At 41.6% G+C, this 19,166-nt stretch overlaps 1 protein-coding gene across 2 annotated transcripts in view; it reads left to right on the top strand.

Annotated features, from left to right (window-relative positions):
- The window catches only part of CCDC60 (coiled-coil domain containing 60), a 323,719-nt gene that overhangs the window by 80,571 nt on the left and 223,982 nt on the right, over positions 1-19,166 (top strand). The window contains exon 1 of one of the 2 annotated variants that reach the window (XM_088449111.1): positions 13,442-13,478. The exons of the other annotated variant lie outside the window; for it this stretch is intronic. The gene's annotated coding sequence lies outside the window, so the exon portion shown is untranslated. Of the gene's footprint in view, positions 1-13,441; positions 13,479-19,166 lie in introns of those variants that run through there. 2 annotated transcript variants of the gene reach the window in all.

A 19,166-nucleotide genomic window follows, 5' to 3' on the forward strand; every position in this document is an offset into this window, starting at 1 on the left:
AATCTCATGTCATGTAATATAACATGTAGCAGGTCTGTCGCTCTATGACATGTGATGTAACCCAGCACATACATGACATCAAGAGGTAGCATGCTGAGAGGAATAAGCACGTGTGGCAGTCACAATCTGTTTAGAAGCAGCCTGTGCCTCTTCCGACTATCTGAGGAACTACAAATGCCAGCGTGACCTATCACGGGATCTGTCAGGGCATGCTGGTAATTGTAGTTCTGCAGCAGCTGGTGGGAGATGTAGAGAGTCCAGTGATGCATCACACCCCAGAGATCATTACCTGGTGAGGGGCTTCTCAACAAGGTAAGGCTTGGAGTCGCCACACTTCCTTTTCCACTCATGATCGCGTTCCTGCAAGGTTGCCATAAAGCTCCCAAGTTCCGATTGAATGATATAAAAGAAAGGTGTTGGAGACGCTAGTCAAAATTTTTAAAATGACAATTTATTGCATATAAAAAACAAACACATCTATAAATGAAACAGTAATAAATTAAACATACTAATGGACAATATAACATAAAAAACAAAATATCTCCAGCTATGACATAATTCGTAATATAAATTTGTAATGTAAATGGTCTCAAAGAGGGAAGAATTATGTCTTTTGTGACGATGTTACTATTTGGTTAGAGAGGGAAAAAAACGCTTCTCTCTAAATGTTCCAATTAAATAGTTTGTGAATCAGCTTGTCCCTCTGTTTGGAGACTCACACAAGCATAAAAAATCCAAGTGAGTTTATAAACAATTCTCTATGATTTTATATAGACATTTGATGGATATATTTAGGCAAAATGCTGTATTCTTTAAAAAAAGATTTTAGCCAATTCTAGTTGTACAATATGCCAACTATCAGTAACAAATGCTGTGGATCATTAGGCATAGGTGAAAAAGTTTCTGAATTTAGCATGCATGCACACAAAAAGATTTTTTGTATATATCTTTATATTTTTGTATAGTGCAAAAAAATCCAGAATTTTGTTTTCCTTAAATGCTCAGCACTATATTTTTGTTAATATGAAGTGTTTCTCATATTACCAGTCCATCGTAATGCTGCTATAAATTCCAAAAATCGACTGCCGGTCAAGCAATGATGTAGACTGGGTGCTTGAAATAGAGTTTAGTCAAACCAGGAGACTGTTTGGTTACACATGAACCTCTATTTCACCGGAGCCTTTCCACATGTGGGTACTGAGTTCGATCGTTCCTCCGCCTCTTAGACCCATCGGCGGCTTTTTCAAGAAGTATATCTCTCAGTTCTGGCCGTCTCTATAAATACTCTTTTGCCGGTAATTGTAATCAGCAGTTTTCTACAGGGACACCTTATTGCGCACGCGTACTCCATGTGCGCTACATGTTTCCCAAGGTTATCCTTAAAGTATTGCTTTATCCGGCCCCATTTGGAGCTCATTAAATACCTGATCCACCTTATTGTACATGTGTACTTTGTGGGTGTTCCAGGTTTCTCCGGAAATAGAAAAAACTACTGAGCTCTTAAAACATTTTTCAGAAGATAAGGACTTCCCTGAGCGAACCTTTAAAGTAAAAAAAAATATAGAAGATTATAAACAGTCCTTAATACAACAAAAGGAAAATAAACTGAGCCGCAATAAAATAGATTATGCTTGTGGACATGTTAGGACTTTTAATAGACTCAGGAGGGACGAATCAAGATCACAATATAGAGATAGATCCCGTGACATGACATAGATAATAAGATCTAGATATAATAATAAAGACTATCCGAATAGAATGGAATCTATGAACAAAAACTCTATATATGCATATTTTTAAATGAATAAATAGAACAACAGATATATTGAACCCAGAACAGATAATGTCATCACTCTATGAATATAAACAGGATTATAAAGCACCATAAAAAAACTTAAATATATTTCCTATATATATATATATAATTTTCTACAAAACCCATATGTCTCTGAATGCTAAATATTCATACTTAGATGTCCCTCAAATTCATTTTCTGCACACACATATATATGTTTGTGTGTATATGTACATGCATGTGCGCACATGTCCACATACACATACATACAGACAAATACATATCCACACATATGATCCCTATTATTCTGCACACATATATATGAATCAACATAAGAGGAGAAATACTCTACATATATAAATGTACATATAAAATATATACATACATACACATACATATCCGTCCCACATTCAAACTTACAGATGCCAATAATACATCATGAGATATGGATTATATGGTTATAACAAATCACCAATTACATATAAACATAAATAACACCAATGGACCCTAACACAAATAGGGAGCGGAAAGATAAACAGTAAAGTGTAGAAACTCTATTGGATGTTATTCAATTCTATGGTGTCATTCAACCCTTGAGGGATCAAAGTTTTCAAATGAAAAATCCAATATGCCTCTCGTTTACATAAAGTATTAAATCTATCCCCTCCCCTTTGAGTGGGTTTAACATGATCTATAGCTTTCACTGTGAATGTATCTATTAACTCTCCTTGGCAACTGGCTACGTGTTTAGGAAGTGAATGTGTTTTGAGTTTTTTTAAGGATATTTCTTCTATGCTCCATAAATCTGAAATGCAAAGGTCTAGTCGTGCGGTCCACATATTGCAGAACGCATTTACACTCTATCACATAGATGACGAAAGATGATTTGCAATTAAGAAATCCTTAATAACAAAGTTCTAATTTGATACGCAAGACCTAAAACAAATGTTTCTCTTTTCAGTGCGTTTACATGTGGTACAATTGTTTGTTCCACACCTATAAATACCTTGTGGTTTTGGGGGGAGCCAATTTAAGCTGTCTATTTGGTTTTTATCTGGCCTTTTGAAAAGACTGGGAGACAACTTTGCTTTTACATTGTCTGACTTCCTAAAAATCACAGATTTTTTGGGTATGATAGAAGGGCCTATGTGAGTATCTAATTTCAGCAATGGAATGTTCTTCTTAACTATCTTTTTTACGTCATTTGTGTATGATTTGCATGTGGTAATAAACGCTAAACTTCTATCTGTATCTTCTTCTACCTTTAAATTCCCTTGCATGATAGTATCTCTATCTATTTCCTTTACTTCACTATAGGCTCTTTCTAATGTTTGTTCCGGATAACCTTGTTCCAAAAAGGACCTGTAGAGAGTCCTGATTTGACTCTCACAGTCTTCCGATCTGGAGCAATTTCTTTTAATACGGAGAATTGGCCCGTGGAATATTTCCTTTCCATGTTTTTAAATGGTTGCTCTTATAATTAAGGTAACAGCTTTGATCAACCTCTTTAATATAAGTTTGAGTAATTATATCATTATCCGCCCCTATCACCAATGAAATATCCAAAAAATTTATTGAATTGGAACTAATAGTGCTAGTGAATTTCAAACTATAAGAATTGTGTTTAAACCCATCCAAAAAGAGTTTAAGTGAAGACACATCACCATCCCACACAAAACACAAGTCATCTATATACCTGCCATGGAGAATCAGGCTCGCCCCGAGTTCCCGACCCCACACATGTTCCTCCTCAAACCTCCCCATGTATAGGTTGGCGAAACTCAGGGTGAACCTGGTTCCCATGGCAGCACCCAGTGTTTGTAGATAAAACCGTGAATCAGATGTGAAATAATTGTGTTTCAAAATTAACTTAGTAGATGACAGAACAAAATGACAATGTGCTTCTGTGATATTTTCATCGTATATCAAGTAATGCTCAACAGCCTTAATTCCACCCTCATGAGGAATATTTCAATACAATAATTCAACATCACAAGTGGCAAACAAAAAGCTGCTTTTCCACTTAATACTCTTAATGAGATTCAGAAAATGTGATGTGTCCTTTATATATGACCGTCAATTTTTAACATGATCCTGTAAGTATGTATCAACAAAAAAAGATAAATTATTTGTTATTGACCCAACACCTGAAATAATATGTCTTCAGGGTGGGGATTGAAGTGTTTTGTGAATTTTTGGAAGAAAATAAAACGTGGGAACTAAAGGGTGCTAGAAACCGTTGTAATTCCTACACCGTTCACCTGATTTGGTTGTAATTACCCTCAAATTAAATCTGAAAGTCTGCAGTTAAAGCACATCTTGTTTGTTTATTTCAAAGCCATTGTGGTGGTGAATAGAGGCCAAAATATGAAAATTCTGTCAATGTCCCAATATTTATGCACCTGACTGTATATATATATATATATATAAACTGATAAATGTCCAGGGTGTGCTGTCATGGAACAAGACAGACCACAGCGCGTCACTCCAGGATTTAGGAAATGATACTGTTTATTCAACGTTTCAAGGCCCTACCGGCCCCGTCGTCAGGAATACAAACACCGGGGCCGGTAGGGCCTTGAAACGTTGAATAAACAGTATAATTTCCTAAATCCTGGAGTGACGCGCTGTGGTCTGTCTTGTTCCATGACAGCACACCCTGGACATTTATACTTTTTTTTGTGCGAGCACCCAGGTATCATATCTTTTTTTGAAGAATATTGAGTGCCGAACCATACCCCAATATATAAACTGATAGATATATTTTCCCAGAAGGTTAGCGACTAAATATTTGTTTGTTGGTCCCGACTGAATGAGACTGTCACTGGACAGAGAACATGCGCTTCCGGCTCATACGGGCTCAGGACAGCCCCCAACTAGCACCATGCCGATGTGTTCGATTCTGGCACAGGTCATATGTCGCCATCTTTGCATAGGGCACCCTGCTGCTGCGGCATGCACAGATCAGTGACTGACAGTGCGTCCTGCAAGAATCGGACCCCTCCCTGCCTGTAGAGCGTATTTTGAGATCACTGCAATCATGCTGATGTTTTCTTACCCCCATTTCTTGTTTTGCTTTGTATATGTACTTCATGTCTAATGAAGTCCATCTCTAGGGGCATATTTATCAAACCCCTTTCACCTAAATAATGCGGAAACTACATTTTCCACATGATTTAGGTAAAAGGGGCTATTTAACAAGAGTCTAACGCAGGATATATCCAAGGTATTGATACACAGAATGGAAGTTGAAAGCTCAATCAATTTATTGGCTCCTCACAGGTGCATGCATTGCATAGGGTTAAGCTAGTGTAGAAAAAAAAATTACCCCAACACACTGCAATGAGCCAGCAAAAATGACATATCATAAAGTGCAGAGGACTCTGTTACATACATTTGCGCAAAAATAGGGTAAGCCACCAGCCATATAAAGGCGTCTCTGTTCTGGTGGTCTTACACTACAGGTTGAGTCTCCCATTTCCATATATTTCAGAATACGGAATATTTTTAGCATGACTGACACAGTGAAACCTTTGCTTTCTGATGGTTCAATGTACACATACTTTGTTTAAGGCACAACATTATTAAATATATAGTATACATATAGCCTGAAGGTTATTTTATAAGGTGTATAAAAAACATTATTTATTTATTAACAGTTTCTTATATAGCGCAGCAAATTCCGTTGCGCTTTACAATTTGAATCAACATTAACATTTTACTGGGTTGTAAAAGACATACATACATACATACGTAAAAGACATACATAAAGGTAAAAGGGACCTGTTCGCAAGCCTACAATCTATAGGGAAATAGGTGTTGATACACAAGGATAGGTGCTACATATTGCAAATTGGTCCAGCCCAATTGGATTATACAGCCCACCAAGAACATCTGCAGTCGGGCTGGATAGTTGGCCTAGGGCTAGGAGGATGTTAAATTGAAGAATGAGAAGATGTGATAGGTGTTTACTATAAGAAGGGAATTAGATAGGGAAGCTATAAAAGGTTATGTGTGTGGTCCAGGTATCTGATAAGCTTGTCTGAAGAGGTTAGTTTTCAGAGAACACTTGAATGTTTGGAGACTAGTGGAAAGTCTTATTGTGCATGGGAGGGCATTCACCAGGGTGGGTGCAGCCTGATAAAAGTCCTGTAACTGTGCATGGGAACAAGTATTGTGTGGGGATGAGAGACGCAGATCTTGTGCAGAGCAGAGATGTCAGGTTTGAAGATATTTTGAGATAAGTGAAGCAATGCATGTTGGTGTGGTTTGGTTAATAGCTTTATGTGTGAGTGTAAAGGTGCATACACACAACGATTTTTTGAACGATTAACGATATAGTTTATCGTTCAATCATTGAAAAAATCATTCACTTTCTGAGTTTAAAACGATGAACGATTATCGTTCATGCGTGTTCACGTTTGTAGTTCAGTCAGACTGACCAACTCAACGATTTTCCGTAAGGGAATATGCAAAAATCATTTGTAGTTCAATAAAATCGTTCATTACATTTAGTAAATGAACGATTTTTGTAAACGATTTTCGTTAATTTTTCCCTTGAAAGATCAGCCTCGCAGCTGCATTCAAAAGGGATTGTAGTGGGGTGAGCCTGTTTTTGGGAAGCGCAATAAGGAGACTATTGCAATAGTCAATGCGGGAAATAATGAGTGCATGGATTAGAGTTTTTGCAGTGTATTGTGTAAGATATGGTCACATTTTGGCTATGTTTTTTAGATATGCACAAAAAGTAGGCGGCGTCTTGTGTTCAATCCATCAATTTGAGAATAATAGAGATATTTTACTGTGATTGTTTATTTTTTAATTGTAATTTTGTGCTTCATTTGAAGACATGTTATTTATTTAAATACATACCGTGTGTATAGAATTATTCTTATACTCCCGGGAGTTTTATTGATATTTTTGAAAGTTTATATATACTGATATTTGAGCCTTAAATAAGGGTGGTTTATAAATACACTCCTTGATATGTGTTCTTAGACACCGCCTACTTTTTGTGTATTTCTTTATTGTTGTTGGAAGTGTGGCAAGAACTTCCTGTGGGCGTGCTGCAATCTACACAAGGAGGGGGGTCAACAGCACACCATTACTGGCGCTTGGGCTGTCTATCTTTTTTAAACTTTTTTATGTTTTTTAGATGTATGTAACAGGATTTAGAGACAGATTGAATGTGGGGAACAAAAGACCATTCAGAGTCAAGTATGACACCTAGGCAGTGAGTTTGTGAGGTGTGGTTGATTGTCGAGTTGTCAACAGTAATAGCGATATCAGGTTGGTAACCACTATTGGCCGGTGGAAATATAATTAATTCTGTTTTGGATATATTAAGTTTGAGGTGGCAAGATGACATCCAAGATGAAATGGCAGAGAGACATTCAGTTACATGGACCAGCACAGATGGTGACAAATCTGGGGAGGATAGGTAAATTTGAGTATCGTCCGCATACAGATGATACTGAAAAGAGAGGTGCTATAGATTGAAAGCAGAGGACCTAAGACTGAGCCTTGTGGTACTCCAACTGATAGAGGTAGCTAAGTGGAGGTAGAATCAGAAAAGCGAATTGGGAAAGAGCGATTAGATAGGTAGGATGAGAACCAAGAAAGGGCTTTGTCTTAAAGACCTAGGGATTGTAGTGTTTGTATGAGAAGAGAGTGACTAACAGTGTCAAAGGCAGCAGAGAGATCTAGAAGAATTAGAAGTGAATAATGCCCTTTAGCCTTGGCAGTGACCAGATCATTTACTCCCTTAGTCAGTGCTGTCTCAGTGGAGTGTTGGGAAAGAAATCCTGACTGAAGTGGGTCCAATAAGTTGTGGGTGTTAAGAAAGTGTGTGAGGCAAGTGTAGGCAAGTCTCTCCAGTAGCTTGATGGGGCAAGGGAGCTAGGAGATAGGATGGTAATTTGAGAGAGAGTTAGGTCAGTATTTAGTTTTTTCAAAATGGGAGTGATCACTGCATGGTTGAACAGAGATGGAAAAATTCCAGTAGAGAAAGAGAGAATACAGATTTTAGTTAAGTGCGGGATGAGCACAGGAGACAGAGCTTTACTGATTTGTGAGGGTATAGGATCAAGAGGAGAGGTAGTAGAGTAGGAGGATGAGAAGAGTGTAGATAGTTCATCTTCATTAGTGGGGTCAAATTATGAGAATGTGCCACTGGGTTCAGGTAAGGAAATGAACAAGTCCTTGGCTGAGGAAGTGCATACCATTTCATTTCGGATATTATCAATCTTGATCTTGAAATAGGAAGCAAGATCTTGTGCACTGATAGTAGCAGGTGGGTTGGGTGATGGAAGGGTAAGAAATGATATAAATGTATTAACAAGTCGCTTGGGGTTAGAGGTTTGGGCAGAAATGACAGTTTGGAAATATGTTTGTTAGGCATTATCCAGTGCATTACGATAAGAGTGGTAGATAGTTTTATATGCGAGGAAGGCACTTGGAGTACGAGACCTTCGCCACTGATGTTCTACTTTACGTGAGAGTTTTTGTAGGTGTCTTGTCAATTTGGAATGCCACGGTTGACGTCTAAGTCTATGTGGAGTGTGATGGGTAGTTGGAGCTACTTCATCAAGGGCTAGTTCTAGGGTCTGGTTCAGGTGTGATACAGCAGTCTCAGGAGAAGTGAAATTAGAAATAGGTAAGATTGATTGTTGCAGAGAGGTGGATAGTTCAAAATTAATAGCATTAATATCTCTGCTGGTTTGTGGAGGCTTTGTTGACTTGATTGGCATTGAGGTTGACGTAATGGAGGAGAGTGTGCAGGTGATAAGGTTATGATCTGAGAGAAGGAAAGGAGAATTAGTGAAATCAGAAACTGTCTGGTAAATACAAGGTCAAGGCAGTGGCCATCTTGATGAGTAGAGGAGTCAGTCCATTGGGAGAGGCCAAGACAGGATGTTAAAGAGAGAAGTTTGGAGGCATGAGGGGATTGTGGACTGTTAATGGGGATATTGAAATCACCCATGATGATGGTGGAGATATCAGAAGATAGGAAGTGTCGGAGCCAGGCAGAAAAATGTTCCAGAAATTGATTGGTTGGTCCAGGTGGGCGATAGATAGCAGCAATGCGCAGAGAGAAAGGGGTGAAAGTCCAAATAGAATGTACTCCAAATTATGTAAATGTAAGGGATGGTACCTGTGGAATAACCGTGTATGTAAAAGATTGGGAGAGTAGTATTCCTACTCCACCTCCTTTACTATTACCTGGTGTGTGTGAAGTGTAGGCCCTTGCTGCAGGGGAGGAAGTATCTGTTTGTGTGAGCCATGTTTATGTTATTGCCAGAAGATTGAGGTTATTTGCAATAAAGAGGTCATGGATGGATGTTAGTTTGTTGCAGACAGAGCGTGCATTCCATAAGGCACGTTTTAGTGTTTTGGAGGGTGATGGGAGGCATGTGATGTGTCTGAGGTTTGCTGGATTTATATTCCATTGTGAGTAGGGCATGTGGGTAGGGCCTGGATTTGGTGATATTTCACCAGCTAATAGAAGTAGAAGGAGAGAGATATAAATATAGTTGTGGGTTTTGTATGAACATTTTTTCTGGCGACAGGTTGTAGATGTTATTGTCAATTTATAAAGATAAGTAAATAGCTCATGTGTGTTCACAAGAGGGGAGCAGATTATTGAGGCTGCAAGATGTACCGAGGGGTGAGCTGCAGGGAGAGTGAAGGATGTAATAGCCCTAGAGAAGATGCCATGGAGTGAAATAAGAATGAATAATATTTGGTACATGATGATTTAGAATGAAAAGAGAAAATTCTTAGAATACAAAAGAAATATAATTTTCTGTTAGAAATTACCTGCTTTTTGATGTTGTTCAATGTTTGTACAACTGATTTTTTAACTGTTAATTTTGGATACTTCATGCATGGGATACACAGCTCAAATTCGAGCACCGCTTTCTTAGATCTGACTTGTAAGATATATTGTGGCTGATTAACACAGGCTACATCTGAGACATTTCCAGCTGACCTAAGGTGTTAAATTGCCCTGTGTTTGACTATGTAATCAACAGCCCAGTATGCCATCATAAACTATACTTCACTGAAAACATCTCAAATTAGATAGTGACTATTGCAACAATTTAACATATCACATACATTTAAATATGTTTGATTGAACAAAATTTCAGAGTATGAAGATTGCAAGAGGGTGGATATCACATACATTTACCTAGGGCACAGAGTACCTAGGGCATAGAGTAGGGACAGTAACTTCTGCCCAGAGCCATGGCTTACCCCGAAAACCAAGAAACCGGTCATGTATTTTTTGGGAACTGCAGGGTACAACTGCAAGTTTGAACCCCAGTACAGCACAATTGCCAAGCACCTGACAGATCTCACAAAAATGAAGCTTCTCCAACTGGTACACTGGATGGAGGCTTGTGACCAGGCCTTTTGCACATTGAAAACCGCCCTGTCGGAAGCACCGGTGCTACAGGCTCCTGATTTCCGACGCAGGTTCATATTGCAAACGGGCACTTCTAACTTTGGGCTGGGGGCCGTGCTCAGTCAGATTGATGACCAAGGCGAGGAACACCCCATTATGTTTCTAAGCCGGAAGCTGCTTCCTCGTGAGGTAGCATACGCAACCATCGAAAAGGAGGCCACACCATCATCTGGGCCCTCCAGAAACTGCTGTCCTATCTGTATGGACGCGATTTCATGGTAATAACAGACCATAATCCATTAAGCTGGTTACACTGTGTCTTCGGTGACGACAGAAATTTGCTCCATTGGAGGTTGTTATTGCAGCAGTACAACTTCACCATCCAGCACTGAAGGCAACTGTGATGGTCTGTCTCATCAGAGAGATGATAGCAACCCATCCAGGCAAGGTACGGACAGCTGTCATGATACAGCATGAGAAACTGTGGCATGAGCTGCCTCTGTTCCCATGCTGATCTTAAAGAGGGAGGTGTAGCGAATAAGAGGATTTGCGTCTGCATGGGCATAACTGCACATGATATTGCGTCAGCAAACCCGTGGCTTTCCCTTGTAAATGTATATGTAATGGTAGTTGTGTATAGGAAATGACAAACCTTTGAAGATGGACAGAAAGGTTGTGAGAGAGGTTTAGGAGGTTCTGCTTTCCTGCCCCGGCCATAATTATGTCAAATTGTATATAGCATGTAAGAAAGATGTCCAGGGAAATTACATGACATCTGGCCAAACTCTTGATAACCAGTCCTTAAGAGCCCGTGTTCTATTTAGGGCCAGAGCTCAAAGAAGGATTGCTTATACCAGAGACACACAAGTCCATGGGTAAGTTTATTGACACAAATCTGTGATCCCAAACCTCTCAGCTTCATAAAGGGCTGAAGGTATAATAAAAGAACCCCTGCCCAAATGACCGGGAGACCCTGGAGCTCCAGCTAGAGGGACAATACACTGTGAGCTGACAAGGGTTAAATCACCCCAGGGAGGGGGGTTGCTGGAAAAGCAGGCATAAAAATGTGATACACTGGTAGTTCAGTGTTCATGCTGAGAGACTATCAAAAGGTACAGATGATCCGGAGTTCTCTGGTGGGACTGCCTCGTCCCAGAACCACTTAAGTCACGTGGTTTGTTTATTCAATTTTATTTTATTTCTGAACTTGCAAGTAATTGTGTGATTCCTTTTTTTTACCATTATTATAATCTTTTTGTAACTAAGCTTTGAAGATATTCTTGAATTAAAAAATAAATTCTAGTTCTGGAACTGTGTTTTTATTACCCAAGGCCTTATATAGCTCATGTTACCTATTTTTGTAAGTATTGTTAATTGTGTGTGCAGGTGGGAGCAGAAGCCCACCTTATGCTTTAGCATTACAATTCCTTCTGCTGGTGGTAGTTACCCGGTTTATTTAACCACATGAGCTGAGGCAACCTGCAAAAGTCACGGGCGGCGATTCTCAGATTGGCATATCTGGAGGGTTGGTCGGCGGGTCCGTGACAATAGCAAATAAATATTCTGTATTTAGACTTAGTCCCATTCCCAAGATTTCTCATTATGGTATGCAAATATTCCAAAATACAGAATATTCCAATATCCAAAATACCCCTGGTCCCAAGCATTTTGGATATGATAGTAGAGCCACTTTGGGTTGTATATTTATTTCTAAATTGAGAGACAACTCACCTGGAGGCTCCTTAGGATCCTCCTATATGGCACTACAAGAATCAGCATACCCTCCAGCTACTGATCCCATACTCTCAGAACAGTGGTATACAGAATGAAAGAATTGAAGTTGCTCATTCATTGGCCCATCACAGGTGCATGCAAGGGAGGAGTTAATCTAGACTAGAAATAATAAAAAAATTCCCCAGTACACTGCAATGGGCCAGCAAAAGAGGCTTACATCCCACATGATAATAAAATGCAGAGGATTCCATTACATACACATCAAGGCATTTCTGCTCTGGTGGTCCTACACTTCATGATAATAGCACCACTTTGGGCCATATATTCATGTATTTCTAAATTATAGTGTAGGGCCACGAGATCAGAGAAGCCTTGACATGGCTGGTAGCTTACCAAATCTTTGCGCAAATGTATGTAACGGAGTCATCTGTATTTTATTATGTAGGATGTAAGTCTGTTTTGCTGGCCCATTGCAGTGTGCTGGAGGATTTTTTTTTCTAGTATATCCAAGGCATTTCCTGTATTACGAAAGGCGCAGCTCACAATCCCCATTATTTTTATTGGAGACACTGGTCTGGCTCAATTTATCAAGCTCCAAAGAGCTTAGCTTGGCTCCATTGACTGATGCCAACTGAAGTTGGTTTTAGCCACTTTGTCCCTACAGAGCCATTCTCATAGGACAGTAATACCTCTCTTAGGCAGTCTCCATACACTGAAGCGCTCATTTCCACAAAATGGCGATGAGCATGTGTGACCTTATGCTATTTTGTCACTGTTAAGCTCTTCGCCAGGACAGCCTCAAATAGGAGCTGTGATATTTGGAAATTAGGAATAATATTTAGCGTGGTCCCATTGCATTTTTTTAATAAATAGGCTCCCAGGTGTTGTATTGTATCTGTGTACTATGGTCCTGATTCAGAGATGTATGTTAATCCGATGATTAATGTACGTCTCCGATGTTGAGGGGTCTGCACCTGCGCACAATGGGTCCTGCGATCTCGCTTGCAGACCTCAAGCCGCAGCATGATTGACATGCTGCGGCGTTTGGGGGTGCCTGGTCATCCTTCCCAGAAACACGGGCGTGTCACCCCAGTTTTCCGGGAGGGACAAGGCCAGGGCCTGCATCTGTGGATGCAGATTCTTGGCTTCTCAGTGACCAGCTGACCAGCACCCGATTAGGCTGCGGGAAGCTTCAGCTCCTGCAGCTTGGTTGTGATGGTGATCGCAGCCTGCGACGTCTGTCGCAATGCTGGAATCGCAAACGCAGCAAGGAGGTGTCTGACACCTGCATTTGCATCTGAGATGGACGGATTTGCACAGTCGCTTTTGTGCGGCTCTGCAAATCCGTCCACATCTGATTCAGGCCCTATGTCTACTGAAACTCATATTTACGTTGTCTGCGGACACTTATATTTACTTTTCTATATACAAAGTGTAGCTGATCTGCTTTACTTTTTACCTGTGACTTTGTAACTACACCTCATCCTCTCTGCTACTTTACAGAAGCTTCAGCTGCCTGCATCCAACCGTACAAAAATTTTGGTATGTAGAATTAAATAATTCCTTTTCATTTTAGATCTTAGTTTCCCAGACTTTATGAATCTAAATTTTATCCATTGTTATATGCAAAATACACATACCCTCATTTGTTTTTAAAAGATATTGATAAGCCTTTTTCATATCTACTGTAGCTAAGTTCAATTATTTTGCAAGACCAAAAGGATTTTTGAGGGAACAGAGTCAACATTACTCAGTTTCCAAAATAAATCATGCTTTAAAGCTGAGTGTTTGATAGACTTAGGCAAAAAAAAAACAACATGTTTATAAGAAGGATGGCAGTGACTTTGAATACCGCTGAGCTATGAAATTGGAAATTATTTGTACACAAAGTATGCTACATCTTTGGCGTTCTGACATCAAATTTGTTACCATGTGAAAGTGAAGGTCAGAAGTAAAGGGTATCTGCTGGTCTATTTTAGGCCTGGACTTTTTCTTGTTAAGATGAATATGTAATTTTGGGGTCTATACATCAAAGTGTGATCAGCCAAGAATTTGGAGGAATCGACTATCACAGTTTGTCATACAATGAACTACGAGTTAATACCTAAACCTATTTACTAGCAGCTAACACCATCTACATAGTCCTCTCAGGAAGGCTATTCATTGAGCGCCAAAAAGCACTATAATGTAACACCATTGTTACTTACCTTTAAAATGTAATCCAGTACCAAAGGAGTGCTTTCACTGGAACCCTCACCAGATAAGTTTGTTATCGACACATACGTATAGCATTAACATGGAATTGATTACCCAGTGAGCATTAGGCTTCCGCCTAAAGGAAATAAACATTGTAGTAGATGGGGACTTTCACAGGGGACTCACATGATAAATAGCAGTAGTACTACATTAATAAGGGCAGATTCAGTTAGCAGTGGGAGCTATTTAATAGAGGCTCGCTACCCTGCGCTGTAAGTCCCAGATAGGGCACTTAACACAGATTTTTCCTCGCAGCCTCAGGAGCCATATTAAATGCACCCTCTAAGGCTTAATGTGCAGGGAAACCCGTAGATTCTCTCACTTGACCCGAAATCTATGGGTTAACCTGCCTTACCTGCAGAAATAGACTAATAATTGAATAGCTCCAGATGTTAAACACAGGGGCCGCTGGAGTTACACATGGAGGGGGGCTGGATTGTATTATGTGAATCTGTTTTTGTTTTTCCATTGTGGTAGTGGCTTTTTCAGTGTATTTTATGTGGATGTGGCTTTTTCAATGTATTATATGTGGATGTGGCTTTTTCATTCTATTTTATGTGGATCTGGCTTGTTTCAGTGGATCTGTTTTTTGTTCAATGTTTTTTTTATATTGTTCTGGCTTTTTCTTTCCCTTTAATAGTTACCTCTATGGTGATTGCGTGTATATGCTGTTACATACTTCTACAAAAATCGTACCAGGGACGTAGCCTAGCTGGCACAAGGCCACACCCCTTTTTGAATTGGCGCCTTCGGCACGCACAAGATCTCGGCTCTTTGACATACCTACAGATATTTTGGAGCTCTTTGACTCTGACTGGTTGGCCACCCCTGCAGTAGATAGTTACTTTACCTTTCTGCTTGTGCATCTGGAAACTTTAACTTGGGCTTATGGTCTTTTGGTCTAGTATAACTTGTATCTGAAAAGTTTATTCGGGAATCATTTACCAATGGTGAAAAGCAGTTTGTTCTTCTTTCTCACCTGATTTTTCACAACATTTAATTAGGATTTTCATTTTTGAGCCCTGACGATTTATTGCCCTTCAGGTAAGAGAGTGCACATTTTTATAAGTGTGCTTGTCTGCATAAAGGGGTCACATTTGTAATTCACATTGGGGATGGCAGTAAATGGACCAATGGACAAATGCATACAGATGTATTTCCAAGTTGTGACTGCCGCGTTTGGTGTGCCACGGACTTTGCAACTAAGGCCCGTATTCAATTATAGGAGAAAAGCCGTAATAGGCGAAAAGGTTTTGCCTATTAACGCTTTTCGCTTGTTTGGAACTTATCTCCAAATTCAATTCGTCTAAGCGGAAACTCAGGGCCTGATTCAGGGCCGTCCTACCTATTATTGGAGCAGCCTCCTGGCCGCTCGCATAGCTGTGCGTGACCACCCACAGCTTATGCGAGTGGCCAAAAAGATGGTCGCGATGGTCAAGACCATCGGGCTTGTGACGAGACCCTGCGGTAGGGTCTCGCTGCCGCAAGCCCAGGCGTGCTTTTGGCTCTATCAGAGCCAAAAGCACTCCCGCTGACATCACTAGTGATGTCAGTGGGGCCGGACCCAGACGGTAGGCGTTCCCATGGGAACGCCTCAGTCTGGGCAGCCACGCCCCAAGCACGCCCACCAAAGGGGGCGTGCTATCACTCACCATCGACAGCACGCCCCCTTTGGTGCGAGACCCATAGCGACGGCTTGGCCGTCGCTATTCGGGTCTCACGCATGCGCATGATGGAGCTCCCTCCGTCGTGCGCATGCGCACTAGGGCAACATCGACCCGCTTGTGAGCGCTCGCGAGCGGGTCTGAATCAGGCCCTCAATTCAATGTAATAGGCAAAAAGTTTCTCCAAAGAATAGCAGGTGAAAAGAAGTGCAAAATCTTTATTTTGGGGTGCAAACGTGGGGAAATGTCCCAGAACCCTCGGAACATTCCCCCAAAGGACAAATATGGAAAAAAAAAAAAAAACATAAGAACACCTCAAAAAAGTACTTTAATTTTTGGGCCAAAAAAGTAAAAAGTGGGGGGACAAGCATAAAAATTAGCAAAATAGACTTCTTGGGGGTCTGCAAGGATGGGTCAGGTGTTTTTGGGATTGCAGGTGCATGTAGCAGGTGCGTTTTTGACATTTTTTAAAAGTTCACTTTAGAAACATTAAACCATGCTAGCACCCATTTTCAAGTACCCCAATTTTGACTGGACTAATTATTGTCACCAGAACACACTGCTTTATGCCATTCTTCACCACTTTTGCAAAGACGCTAATAAGAAGCAATTTAAACTACTTAAGTACCCCAAATTTTCGTTCCCTATCTTATTGCATCTTTTTTGGGGGTACAGACTGATTTCCCCACCTCTGACAGTACTTTCCGCCTGTTCCACATTCGCCGCTTTCCCTTTTCGCATGCTTTGGAATTGATTAGGGCAAAAAGCAGGAACGCGCACGAAAAGTTTTCGCCTCTGAAACAGGCGAAGGAGGCAGAAAGTCGGACAGACAAAACTTTTCCGAGTTCCCCCCTCTAGCTGAATATGGGCCTAATCCGTGCCATGGCACTCAGATGCTGCTAACCTGGGTGAAAGGCAAAAGACAGAAGACCAATATCAGTGAGCCATGCAATCTCCCCCGTCATCATTCTGCTTAATCTACGACTTTATACCAATTACTTTGTGACAAAAATACTACGTTAAATTAAGGAACATGTCAGGGGCATTTCTAGAGAGGAGGGGACTTGTGTGCAGTCTCCGACATGGGCCCCCTCCTCTCCGTCCGGCGGCTGGCTGCGCAGAGTGGTGCACATGGCCAGCGCCGCACTTATAGACTCTGGGCACTAGAGTGTGCCCAGAGTCTATAGCGCATGCACAGATCACCGGGAAAATTTCCTTGGTGGCCATTTTCCCTGTACTGCGCATGCGCAAACGACGGGAGAATGGCTGTGGTGGCCATTTTAAAGCCGTTTTTTATAGAAGCAGACACTGCAGCCGACGTGGGACTCTGGAGAGGTGCGTTTTATGGGTGCAGGGTGTGCGGTGCGGGCCCCCTCTGGACCCAGGGGCCCGTGTGCCCTGCACACCCTGCACCCATTATAAATACGCCCCTGGAACAAGTAAAAAATCCCAGGAATCGCTAACCATGGTAAAGTGTATAAGTAGCTCTAGGTGGTGCAAGAAGAATAGGTGTATGAGGAGTGGACACTGCTGTATTAACAAATGCACCTTATCTCTCCATTTTAATAGTTTGTGAAGAACCCCATTAGCCCTTTGCAAGACTACAGCGGCTCTACAGCCAGTCTCTACTTCAGGACAGTCTTGTGAAATGGACATCCCCCACCCATTCAAGCTCATTTAAGTGTCTTGCCTGTAACACAATCAGTAAGAACACGCAGACTTCCCAGTTTCAGGCAGCTCCTCTTCCTAAATTAGATGGCACATCGCTAGGTGTGTACCCAGCATAAGTCTCACTGAGCATGGGCCCTGATTTTGTCTGTACAGAGTCGCAATTGCAATTTTATGCTCCTGCATGGAGAACTGTATTGAAAATGTAGTGGGCATTGCTGTGATCTGACTGTTCAAGTTTCGATGGTCATCTAAAGATACACCAATTGGTATTACAGTGTGTACAGATGCTGACAATGGGTGTCTCAGTCCTTGCTCATTCAGACGTACGGACGTACACAAAGAAAGGAAATTGTAGTGGGATTTACCTAAAGCTGCAGATGGGTGACAGCCAATAGATGCGGCCGCTTCTGTGCTCACTTCTGAATCAGTCCCAAAACCTCACTTTCCAGTACTGTTAATTGGCAGGAGAGGCAAAGGACCGGATCAGATTTAGCACACTGTTTCCTGTCAGCCAGTGACAGCACACACAGGCTGGTACAGACACCTAAAGCAAACACATTGCCCAATGACACACTATTTCTGCAGCTAGAGTTAGTCAGCCATATGAGCATACTTGCCTTCTCTCCCGCGACTGCCAGGAGCCTCCCGATAATTGAGTGTCGCAAGAGTAGGCAAGTCCCCCCGGAATGGCCGTCTGCCATCCGCGCCCGCACGTGAAAGTGGGTGGTTCGGGGGAGGCGATGACGTGATTCGCGCTGGATCGCGTCATCGTAGCCCCGCCCCCTGCTTTATAATGCCAGTAATATCGGCATTATAAAGCAAGGGGCGGGGCCACGATGATGCAATTGCGCCGGCACCCCCCGCTTCGCCCACTGAAGCCGCCCCCACCCTCCCTTCTGCACTGACCTGGCAGCCCCCTACCAGAATGTCGGTAAGTATGCATTTGAGTAAAAAATGATCTACTGTAGTCTGGCAGCTCTGTTGATTTAATACATAGTAAACTACAGAAAGCCTTTAATGATCCAAACTAAGGGCCTGATTCAGAGACGCTCGTAAACGGCAGTACGCTTGTTCCGAGCGATGTTCGCACTTCTGCGCATGCGTACGGTTTATAATACGCATGCGCGAACCAGTCAGTGCGGCCGAAAATCGTTTGTTCGCTATATAGCGAATGCCTGCTACTTTGAGTGACAGAATGAGGCGTATGTGGGTGGTAACAGGGGAAGGTGCTTGAAAACGGGGAGTGGAGATCCGAACGCAGGCGTGCTTAAAGGTCAAAACGGGCCTTTTAAGGGTGTGCATAATTAAAACAGCAGCGTCATTGACCACGTCACTGGGTTATTTTATAGCCAGAACTGCTCGCAAGATTGTGGTAGCAAAAACCAACCACAAGAATTGCGAGCAGTTCATACGCTGGTCGATGTACTCGATTAATCTAATAAATAGCGGACATGACGTAGGATGCGAGCGGCCAGGGGGCGGATTTTTCCAAAAAACGGCCGCAAGTTTTGTTCGCTCGTTCAGACCTAGAGGCGTGAACAGACCGCAAAGAGCGAACGGTTCATTTGAATAGCCACCCCTATTTTCTGGACGAGCGAGCGCTAATTGCGTCCGGCTCTGAATCAGGCCCTAAGGCAGC

This window comes from Taudactylus pleione, unplaced genomic scaffold (genome assembly GCF_031769625.1).
Source record: "Taudactylus pleione unplaced genomic scaffold, aTauple2 ptg000479l, whole genome shotgun sequence".
In the NCBI taxonomy this organism is placed as follows: Eukaryota; Metazoa; Chordata; class Amphibia; order Anura; family Myobatrachidae; genus Taudactylus; species Taudactylus pleione.